Below are 10,298 nucleotides of genomic sequence, written 5' to 3'. Positions count from 1 at the left end.
AGTACAAGCCGCTATAACAGTGTTTCCCAAGCTTTTTCCTTAACGGAACACTTCGCAGATTCTGAGTATTTAGCGGAACACTTCGCAGATTCTGAGTATTTAGCGGAACACTTCGCACATTCTGAGTATTTAGCGGAACACTTCGCAGATTCTGAGTATTTAGCGGAACACTTATTTTCGAGAGAGATTAATCCACGTGGTGGCCTACTAGTTAATTCTTCCAGTAGTTCGTGGTACACCTTTTCACACAGTTTGGGAAACACTGCTCTTATAATATGATACAATTAAATTTCAGTCTCACACAAATATTTTCAGATGACTCAAACGTGCGCGGGTTCCCGCCCTTCTTTCATAAAGCTTTCTGACCCACGGACACACAATTCAGATTTTTTTGGTGTTCGTCTATTGTGAAGCGACTTTCTGTTTCAACTCTCGCCACAATAGCCTCTGTACTGTTATATGCTCACGGAGTTTTTTTTTTTTTTTTGGGGGGGGGGGGGGCTTCAGCAATGTATAGAATGTATGATTCTGTATAAATTATATTTGAAGGATATAAGTGAGATGTCTTTTTTTTTTGTTGTTGTTTTTTTAAGCGTGTGCGCGCGCATGTCTTATAGTTGAAATAAATTATGCTAATGAGATAGTGGTCAAAGTGACAAATACCTTTTTTTTTATAATATTTCTTTTTACGCCAATGATCTAAGCACAAAAGCTGTTCCCCCATTATTTTATTATCGTTTTGTCTATTTTTGACAGAATATATGGCGATCGCATCTACTGGGAAGGTCACTCACGGCAGCTGGAGCCAAACGCTTCTTTTATACAGGTCATTAAATTGAAGGCTTGTCATATTATGCGAACAAGAAGTCACCGCCACCCCACCCCCCAACATTTTTTTTTGGTTACAACTGACTCCGCCCACATAAGAAAGCAGGTCACGTGGTTGTTGCCTCTCCGATATGCGTACAGTATCATTAGTGTTCAGAACTTAGAGGGTGAAAGAGGATGAGATATGTAGGTCAGGAAAGGGAGGTAAGTACCCATGTCTTGATAATGCAGAACTGGCGGGAGAATCCTATTGATAAAAAAAAAAAGGATGCGTGATGGTTGTAAAAATATATATATATAATCGGACAGGGAAGGGGTCAATGAAATAAAAAAAAAGGGGGCGGGGGGGTTCACTCACTATTTTTTTTAAAAATTGTTCAAAAACACCTCGCCACATTGAGAAGTGCCCCCCCCCCCCCAAACAAGAGGGGAGAACCACCGACTGAACGTAATAGTAACATGTTCGACTCCTCTTTCACAGTTGTCCCCCCATGTTTCTTTAGTGCGAATTCTTTTATAAGCTTTAAAAAAAAAACAATAATTAAAAAACCGAAATCTTTCACTTGATGCTAAATTCAGCTCCCCCCCCCCCCCCCTCTCTCTCCCTCCCCGCGACCCTTTCTCTTACCAACAATAGCAACAATGCGAACGTGGACAATGCCCTGGAACATGTAAGCTCCATGCCGGCGCGCGCTCCTACAGATGCATGTAAATTGACTTTCAAAGGTCACCAAAGGTCAAGAAGCATTTTTAAGGAGGTCATTATCCACGACTCCTTTTACAAGAACATTATGTACCCACACGCCGACCAATGCTTCCACAGCCATATTATATTTCACCTCAAATCATTCAATGGATCATGCCAAAATACATATCAATCATGTTGAAATTCATTTAAATCATGCCAACAATCATTTAAATCCTGTCAAAATGAATCTTGGAAATATCAAATCTTGAAATATCAAAAGTCATACAGAAAATAAAAATTAGTTCCCTTGACCTAATTTGCACGGACTGCCTACATTTTAACACTGTAAGACACAAACTTTTGGCCCTTCAATTCTAGTATCCCTTTAAGTTGAAGTATTTGGTAGGCTCTGCTGTGTTTATTGTTATGTATTTATTTATTATTATTTTTTTAGAAAAACAAATGGGAAAAAAATAACTGTTTTTATGTTACACTAAGGTGTCAATAATAGTGAGTTTCGCACTAATTGACTGTTTAAGGAAATATTAATATATTTGTTTATTTTTAGATTTCAACCCATTCTTTTTCTCAGTCTGATCCTAAACTTTGGGATGCAATGCTTACATTTATATTTACATTTCTGAAAGTTGTTCTAGGTCTTAAAAATGATGATATTTATATTACCCTAGTCAAACGCGTGAGTTGGTGGAATGTGGATTCTTATTGGCTTTTAAGTGACATCTGTGACAAATGTAATATCATTGATTAATGCCCTTACTGCTGCTGTAGGATGTGTATCGCATACACTAAACCCCCCAACTGATTAAAAAAATTAAACTTTTCGTCTTGGCATAATTATAATTCATCCGAGTTTATACAGGTAGCGTCAGCACTTCCCTCAGTGGCTATTTCTATTCTCAATCAGAGGCGGAAAAGCGGTTCCTGATCACTGGTAAGGCGTTGTTTTAACTTCAAAGGAGATGCGAACTAAATGCTCATAGACGACCTTGAAATCTACATTCATAAACGACCTTGAAATCTACGTTCATAGACGACCTTGAAAGCTACATCATAGACGACCTTGAAAGCTACATTTATAGACGACCTTGAAAGCTTCATAGACGACCTTGAAAGCTTCATATACGACCTTGAAAGATACACTTATAGACTACCTTGAAAGCTACATTCATAGACGACCTTGAAAGCTACATTCATAGACGACCTTGAAAGCTACATTCATAAACGACCTTGAAAGATACATTCATAGACGACCTTGAAAGATACATTCATATACGACCTTGAAAGCTACATTTTTATAAGACCTTTAAAGCTACAATCAAAGACGACCTTGAAAGCTACATTCATAGACGACCTTGAAAGTATTGTTTACATTCAATACTGCCCACTATATTCTCAATGTCTACCCCTCCCATGGCCGTATGAGAAAGAAGGAGGGTAGGGCGTGGTGCTAGTGACCCCACCCTGTAAAACTTTCATTGCTACAGAAACGGCTGAGAACATCGAGATAAACTAAGATGCGGGAGGGTGGTCATTCGACCCCATTCGTAATAGAATGCCTCAACACTGACCTGCGACGTTGTAGCCTGTGGGCAGCGGAGACCAGTAGTTCCTTGCCACGTCGTACGGACCTGTCACGTCGTGAAGACCTGCAACGTGGCGACGAGCTATTGGTTTAACTAAGCTGCCCACATTTTGCAACGTTGCAGGTCAATATTCAGGCGTTCTCGGGTCACTCCTCGATGACGACGCTAGACTTAACCCGACAGGAAGTCCAACGACCGATACATGGCAAGCCCTTCAATACACCACCAAGGAGGACGTCAGTCCAGTGGAAACCAGCTGTCCCAGACATTGCTGTAGACTGATTTCTGGGGAGACTGCTTGACACCCAATGCTCCGAACAACGCCGGAAGACCTCAGTCTAGGTAAATAAGTTCGTAATATCAAAGAGTTCAGGGCCTTGGAGGTTTTCAGGCTTTTGTTGAGTCTTTCAAAGCTGATTACTACAACCACTTCATTGATGTTGACTTCAACCGTGACCCACCCTCCTAGCAACACAATATCGGAGACTTGGAGGCAACTCAGGAGCTGCGTGGTCAAGGAAGTGGTCAGTGCTGGTGATACCATAGACAACAACTGAGGAAAAGGAGAAGAATGACCAAGACGATGATGGGAAAGCTAAATGTGACGAGGAAGTCGCCGAACATTTTGACCCAGCAGACAGTTTTTGGAATCCTCAGCGGTCAAAACAGATACAGACAAAACATCAACGGAAATTGATGTCTTTCATTCTATCACGAGAGACAAGCAAGAGAATAAAAGCATAAGCTGCGCTGAAGTCTACGCAATGTTTGGTGATCTTCCTTCATGTACTGTATGATTTAGAAAGAAGGGAACAATGCATACATTTATATTTATAAATTGGAAAGCTGTTTTATGTTTTACAAGTGTTGTTAGTTATACTCGCCTTAACAAATAATTTTTTATAGCAAAACTAGAGTAATTCTCAATGGACCTCATTCACCAATCGTAAACAAACAACATTTATTGAGGAAACAAACGGTCACGTGACAACCATCATGAATTAAACATGAGATCGTAAATTATATAGAAGAGATAGAGCACCACGTGGCTAAATGTTGTTTGTTTACGATTGGTGAATGAGGTCCATTACTGATGCCGAGACCCCAAAAGATGAAAGACAGTACTAACAGATTGAAGCTTCTATTGTATAATGCTTTGATTGGAACATGTGTGTTTGGAAACTGATCAGAGCAGGATTCTTTTCAAGTCTTCTGTAGCAAGGTTATCTCTTAGGGAGCAAGAAAAACATGGCTAGGAAATGACTACATCAACGAACCCTGGGAAATGACCATCTCATGGAAAGAAATAAAAAAATGCGAATAAAAAAAAAAAGAATGTGAAAGTAAAAAAAAAAACAAATTCAAAAAAAATAATTGTTGAGAATATGTTGACATTTGTTTCAAGGTAGATGTAAAGCAATATGCGTTTAATTATGCATGTGTAAATGTGTAAGTATAGATGTGTATTTAATTTTATTCCGGGTTATTTATCTATTCGTTTTTAATCTTTGTATCATACTTTGACGCCGAATAATCCATTACATCTGATGGTTTGGTTACATATTTACACGTGATCGTAACAGCACATCATGTGACGGGAGAATACACTTTACTTGAGGGGTGTACAGGTCGGTGTACAGTAGTGTACACGCTAACTTACCCATTTCAAGTGCTATCTCGGCAGACAATCTTTGACCACTCTAGTAAATTCACTTCACTGGTCAACCGTGAACAAGCTACTAACGGATTCGCTACACACACACAAACACATACATATAAACACACTCTCACCAGGGTTCCACCCCCTTCAATTCCCAGGAGTACCGACTTCGTTGCCCGTCACCGGGTCAGTCCTTTGATTTACTGGACAGGTCTAGCAGAAACTTGAAGTCTCCGGGGCTGTAAGTAGCCGCTGTCGCAAGCCCATCGCATGGCTTCCCCTCCCAGTTTGACCTGTTAGTCTGTTGGTCACGTAGCTTTCAATCCGTCTTAGTTTCTTACTTGAGTTGCTTTGAATAGTGTCCATTGTATGACTTAGTGTAAAGATACAGTGAGTGATTTGATGATTTGAAACATTGATGATTTGTAAGGGCGAGAGTCTAATAGATTAGGAAGCGCAATGGGTCTAAAGTACTGCAGAACACAATACACTTAAGAGACAGTTGACAATAGATGATCTTCTTCCTTTTCCCAATACAATAAAATTAGGGGGGGGGGGGTGAGAAATGAAAGATTCACCAATAGTGTTGAAAATGCTATAAAGAGATAATCTAGTAAATATATAGACTACATACTTGTAGAAAAGTTTAGATAAACTAGTGAATATGTGGAGTCTTGTAAACTACTAAGTGAAGAAAATGTGGACTAGATAAGTGTAGAATAGTTTAAATAATCTAGTGGATACTTGAACTACATTAGTGTAGGAAAGTTTAGATAATCTAGTGAATAGATAGATAGATCACTAGCGGATCCAGAACTTTGGAGTGGGGGGGGCGATTTTTTTCAAAACCCTAACCCTAACGCCCAGTAAACCCTAACCCTACGCATTAACGTGCACACACACACACGCGCGCGCACACACACACAAACACACACGCGCGCACACACGCACACACACACACACACAGATATATATATATATATTAGATAGATATATATATATATATTAGAATTAAAAAAGCAGCATTTCTCAACCTTCGGCCAAAAACAAAACAACTGGGGCAGCGCTATAAGGTTCTCTGGTTAAGTTCGGGGCGAAGCCCTGACGCCATAAGCGTTTTCTTGCTTTTTTCACTGCAGAAACGCATTCTCCTGACAAGTACAGCTCATTATTCATCAATGGAGTTTAGGGCGAAGTCCCGACCCCATAAGCGTTTTCTTGCTTTTTTGACTGCAGATACGCATTCTCCTGACAAGTACAGCTCATTCTTCACAATGTAGTTCGGGGCGAAGCCCCGACGCCAAAAGCGTTTTCTTGCTTTTTTCACTGCAGAAACGCATTCTCCTGACAAGTACAGCTCATTACCCATATATATAATGTTCGGGGCGAAGCCCCGACGCCAAAAGCGTTTTCTTGCATTCTTCTCTGCAGAAACGCATTTTCCTGACATCTACAACTCATTACCCATAAATGAAGTTCGGGGCGAAGCCCCGACGCCAAAAGCGTTTTCTTGCATTCTTCTCTGCAGAAACGCATTCTCCTGACATCTACAACTCATTACCCATAAATGAAGTTCGGGACGAAGCCCCGACGCCAAAAGCGTTTTCTTGCATTCTTCTCTGCAGAAACGCATTTTCCTGACATCTACAACTCATTACCCATAAATGAAGTTCGGGGCGAAGCCCCGACGCCAAAAGCGTTTTCTTGCATTCTTCTCTGCAGAAACGCATTCTCCTGACATCTACAACTCATTACCCATAAATGAAGTTCGGGGCGAAGCCCCGACGCCAAAAGCGTTTTCTTGCATTCTTCTCTGCAGAAACGCATTCTCCTGACATCTACAACTCATTACCCATAAATGAAGTTCGGGACGAAGCCCCGACGCCAAAAGCGTTTTCTTGCATTCTTCACTGCAGAAACGCATTCTCCTGACCTGAAGCTCATTATTCATACTATTAAAAAACGACCTTTCGAATAATGTTGTACTTGAAAAATATTCTAATTTGAATTTATAGGCCCATAATACATTGCAAATAAAACCGATTTGTTCCTTTAAAAGATAGGATACCCCACGTATTTAGATTTTTGCTTTGAGGATCGCCGCCGAAAAAAAACTTATTCGATAAATAGTATTCAAGAAAACTCTAGTATAAATTGTGAGTTATAGTCCCAAATTTATTTAGCTAGAAAAATATCAGATTGAAAAGGTTGGGAAAAGGTGACTATGAAAACGTTATTTGAGTTTAGAACTCATCTCAATCATGACTCTTATACTGAAAAATTTCGTTTGAATTCTAACTTTTCCAATTCAAAGTCTTTCTTAAAATACTTATGATAACTTCATGTGAAATTACAAAAACTCTGTCTGGAAATGGGAATGGCGGTAGAGTGAAAACGATTAATCCTCGCTCCTTTACTAATTTCTGCTAAAGATTGCATTTGGCATTAAAGAATAGGTATGGGGCGACTAGATATAAGAATTTAATTTATAGTATATATAAATTATATTAGTGACAGATTTTTTTAATTTTGTAATTTCTTAACTATAATACAAAAAGAAAAAGTATTGATTTGTCCGAATCGGGAAATGCGATTGCATGTATCGCCCCTCCCACCTGGTACAACCCTTTTTTCATTTAAATTTACTAATGATACAATTTGAGATTAGAGTGTGGTACGACATATTTACAATGGGTCACATATCAATACGTAGTTTATATTATATAGATATTCAACTAATTTTATTCACAAACTATGATTCTCCACAAAAATAGGACCGCCCCTCCCCAGCACTCAGAGGACTAGAGTGGGGAGGGCAGTACATGCAATCGCCCCCCCCCTCACCCCACCGAATCGGCCAAAATACCAGAAAGGGAGAAACATAATATAAAATTTATATATTAATTCAACTAATTTTGTTCACAAACTATGATTTCTCAATAAAAACGGACCGCCCCCCCCCACTCAAAGGGTTTAGGTGGGAAGGGCAGAAGAGGTATTCGTCCCCCCCCCCCCCCCCACCAATCGGCAAACAGGGAACGACATAATATAAAGATCGGTTAAAATATCAATAACAAGTTACAAGGGTATAGATATTTAATTGATTTGTTAGCAGGCTGTGATTTCTACCAATAAATTGGACCGCCCCCCCCACTCGAAAGTGTAGGGGGGGGGGCGGGATTGATAAGATCGCCCCCTCCCCACCCCACCAAATCGGCCAACATACTAGAGGGGGGGGGCGAAATAATCTAAAAATAGGTTGAAATATAAATAATTAGTATATATTTTTAACATAAGTAATAAATTCGTATACAAGTTGTGTGAATCCTATACTAAAGTTCGTCCGCCCCCCCCCCTTGGGGGGGGGGTCGGCCGAGTGGGGGGGGGCGATCGCCCCTACCGCCCCCCCCCCCTGGATCCGCCAGTGAGATAGATAGATAGATAGATAGATAGATAGATAGATAGATAGATAGATAGATAGATAGATAGATAGATAGATAAATAAATAGATAGATAGATAGATAGATAGATAGATAGATAGATAGATAGATAGATAGATAGATAGATAGATAGATAGATAGATAGATAGATAGATGTTGAATTTATTGCTGCTTCTTTCGACACATAATCTCTCTCTCTCTCTCACACACACACACGCACACACACACACACACACACACACACAATTATGAGAAACACCTATTCAACACTAGGATCAAGATCTCCTGGACAATTCAGCTTCATCCCAAGCCCTCTCTCAAACAGAAATTGCGAATGGTCATTTTTTTTAGAGCGTAAACCTGGAACTGTAGCCCAGGACATCATGTGACGTTGTTGGTGCTGCGCGGACCACGAAGAGCAGCGACCAACAGCGACCAACAGCGACAAACAATGGTTTGAAATCCCAATCGTCCAAATGAAAGCACAAAAAAATACAAGGTAATATTCCCCTACCGGACTTTGCGATCTATACTGCAGATAACAACATAATAGACAACATAAAAAAATGGACGGGCCTAACATTGAAAGAGGTTCTAACTAATGCGAAAGACGGGGACGAATGAAGAATGACGGTCAGCAAATCTTGCATCAACAAACTAAGGGATAGGTGAAAGGTACTGCAAATGATGTAAAGGTCATCTGTTTCTGTCGCCCATGGTTAACGACGGTTTCATGTATCCAGCACAACGACCAACCGCCTTTACTATTCCCCAACTGATGTCAGGTATCCATTACAGCTGCGTGGACTCAGAGGCGACCTAAAGATCCTAATATTCAAAATGCCAGTCTTCACCGAGATTCGAACGCAGGACCACCGGTTCGGAAGCCAAGCATTTTACCACTCAACGTCTTCCAGATAGCAGGTAGCAGGTTACGTCGAAGAATTTGGTCATCGGTGAATTTAAGGCTACGCCTGCGATGCCCAAAGTTCAGCCTTATCCTGTCCGTGCTTGAAACTTTGATCACAAAGCTTAAGGAGGCCTTAAAGGCTATGTTCTATTGGGCTTGTTTTTTTTTTTAGTGATGATGCCTGTGACATGTATAAAGGGAATTTAAATGACCTCAAGGCGAAAGAAGTTGGAAACCACGGGACTTACAGATGAATTAAATAGAGCTTCAACATACTGAGTGCGCTAAAACATTTTGACTGTATTCTTACGCTTCGTCTAATGTAGTGGAGTCATCACGTCTGGAGATCGCCAAGTCCGATCTAGCGCTGCTCCAGATCTAATTCCGCTCCAGATCTAGTTCCGCTTCAGATCTAATTCCGCTCCAGATCTAATTCCGCTTCAGATATCTGTTCCACATATATATCCGCTCCAGACGTGACTCCGACCCAGATCTAGCCCCGACCCACATCTAGCTCCGACATTGGTAATAACTTAGAGCCTTCAATCTTGTATAGAACCCAACCCTGTACAACCGATACCAAAAGTAATTTTCAACCCAATCATCTCGATGTGTTGTTCTTGCGATGTCTTCCACAACGGCGCAGGAAACAGTAAATTGCATCAAAGTCTCCACTTGGTGTTTAGAGAAAGTCCAGGACGAGCCTCAAGGAAAGAAAATGCTGACCCAGCTGGCATGTTTACATTTGGAAGTACCACAATAGACGCTAGTCACGTGACCCAATACTTTCATCACATTGGCACGGACCTATAAAAACACTAACAAAGATATTTTTATACTCGAAAAAAAAATTGTCTAAGGAAAGAAAAAAAAATTCTACAAGGGGAGACGATTAGTGAGTAGAAGCAACAAGAAGGGACGCAATCAAACACGTGGACATGTAAATAGCGACCACGGAGAATTGAATTAGGGGGACATCCTCTTGCGGCCCGCGTGTCCTGGGCTTCAACTCAAATTTATTTCACTTGCATCCCCAAACCAGATTTGCTACGGCTCTGTACTCTATACAGTCGGACATGAGACGCTCCTCCTCCCCTCGACTCCCCCGCACCCACAGCTACTCCAGCCCCCCCCCCCTCCCCACCCCACCCACCTCTTGTTGCGCCCT

The sequence above is a fragment of the Biomphalaria glabrata genome, chromosome 3 (genome assembly GCF_947242115.1).
Source record: "Biomphalaria glabrata chromosome 3, xgBioGlab47.1, whole genome shotgun sequence".
Taxonomy (NCBI): domain Eukaryota; kingdom Metazoa; phylum Mollusca; class Gastropoda; family Planorbidae; genus Biomphalaria; species Biomphalaria glabrata.
The sequence above is the reverse complement of the archived record's forward strand: the minus strand, read 5'-3'. Positions refer to the sequence as shown.